Genomic DNA, 2,156 nt, shown 5'->3' on the forward strand with positions numbered 1-2,156 from the left:
ATTTTATTCATTTGTAAATTGTACATTTCAGTACTAAAATTTCGTTTCTAAATTGCTGTTTTTAATTTTTTTTTTTTGAATTTCTGGTTATAATTCTTATAAACATATTAGTTAGCGGTATAGGATAGGCTATATATTATTTGGAAAAATATCAGTTTAATATGTCTATAATATACTATATGTATGTATGTAGGTATAAGTATGTATGTATGTAATAAAGTACAATAATTTGTGGAATCTGTTTGGGTTTTTGTATTAATTTTAATTTTTAACAATTTTAGYAATATTCGTCTTTGTATGTATGTATATATTTTCCAAGGATATTCAAGAGTTGGCATACATTTGTGTGTATGTAAACGCGTACAAGTACATAAATTTATTTATATCAGCATACATATTTATATACATCTAATGAATTGTTGTGAATAACATATTATTATGTAAGTAAATTTTTCAAGGGCATATACAAGTTGGTAGTTAATGGGTTAATATTAGGGTTAATCTTCCATACGAATTCTTGCATTACACATACCTAATTTATTTATGGATTATCTCGTAATTACACTAAAAGAAGCGCTGAACCGAAAACTGGCCGAAAAGATATTTTGCGAGTATCAAAAACGTTTTCAGGCATACATCGTACATATGTATGTATGTATGTACGTGAAAAACAAAGTGGACTGAAATGTTTTAGATACGTGACACAATTATTATCAATCAAAATAAGTTGTCGCATAATTTTTTCTTGTCCCAAAACGAGCAAATATCTTTAGAAAAGTGCATGAAGTATTTTAGCTGGAAGCAAAACCTACTCGCAATAAAAACATGTTGTCCCAAAAAGTGTCGCAAAATTTTTGCTTTTCCCAAAATGGCGAAATATTATTAGGAAAGTGTCTGAAATGTTTTAAACGCAAGTAAAACTTATTCGCAACCAAAATATGTTGTCCCAAAAAGTGTCCCAAAATTTTTGCCTGTCCCAAAACGGGCAAATATCTGAAATGTCTGAATATTTTAAACACCAGAAAAATTGACTTCAAACCAAAAAAATGTTTAGCTGGCCCAATTTTTTGAAAAATATTTGAAACGTTTTGAGAATGAACTGCGCATGCCTGAATACGTTCCTTTTTACAACTTCTGCACACAATTTACATTTCTCGTAAGTTTTTTTTTTTTGTACACTCTTTGCTCAGTTACTTGATAATTACAATATTTTCAAAATTTTAGTTTGCTTAATTCAACAGTTAATATTTTTATACAGCATACATATGTAATTTAACAACAAAATTCAACTATTTATTAAATATTACGTAAACTTCTGGGTAATTTGTATTTCGTAACTGCTTTTTTTTTTGGCCCGCAAAAACAATTTGCAACCATTTGTTTAAACTTTCATGCAATTTTTTTTAATATTTCAGCGTTTGCTTGATTTAAAATTTCTCTATATTATTTTTCGTTTCTTCTTCTCCTCCGGTACTTCGGTGTAGTTTTGCACGCCTGCTTTAATTATTATTTAGTGTGTTCTCCAAATTTACTTTTTTTACGCTTTAATTTTTTTATTGTTTTCTTTTATATTTATTTCTGCTTATGTATTACAGTTAAGTGTAGAAAAAATCAGTCTAATATTTTAAGGCAACATGAGAGCTTTTTCCAATATTTTCTGGTTTTTTTTTTCAAACTTTCTCCCTATAGCAATAATTAGTTCGTTTTAGTTTCCAAATGCTAAATGAATTTTCGCACTCTTTTTATTCTACATGTGAGAAGCGGTGTGCTCTTTTTCATTCTGCTTGAGACAAATATTTTCTTCCATTAATCAAAAAATAGTTGTTTTCTATTAATGAAAAATATATACTTTTTTAATTAATGAAGTTTTTATCCATTAACAACTATTTTTATTTTTTTATGCTACTTTTTAAAAAGAGTTCAGTTCTCAACATTTTGTTTATATGCTTTTGCTCCTTGGTGAGCAACGAAAACTTACAAGCCCGCAAGCTTGTTTATAATTTTTAACAGTTTAAGCTACATTAGTTGCGTATTTTATTTACAATATTGTTTTTATTTTTGTATTTTATTGTATTTAATCATTAAAATTCGAATTAGTGTAATTATATTTTTTGTTCATAAATAAAGATACTAGTTTTTAACATATATACTTATTT

This window comes from Bactrocera latifrons, unplaced genomic scaffold, assembly GCF_001853355.1.
Source record: "Bactrocera latifrons isolate USDA-ARS-PBARC rearing strain unplaced genomic scaffold, ASM185335v1 scaffold_121, whole genome shotgun sequence".
NCBI lineage: Eukaryota > Metazoa > Arthropoda > Insecta > Diptera > Tephritidae > Bactrocera > Bactrocera latifrons.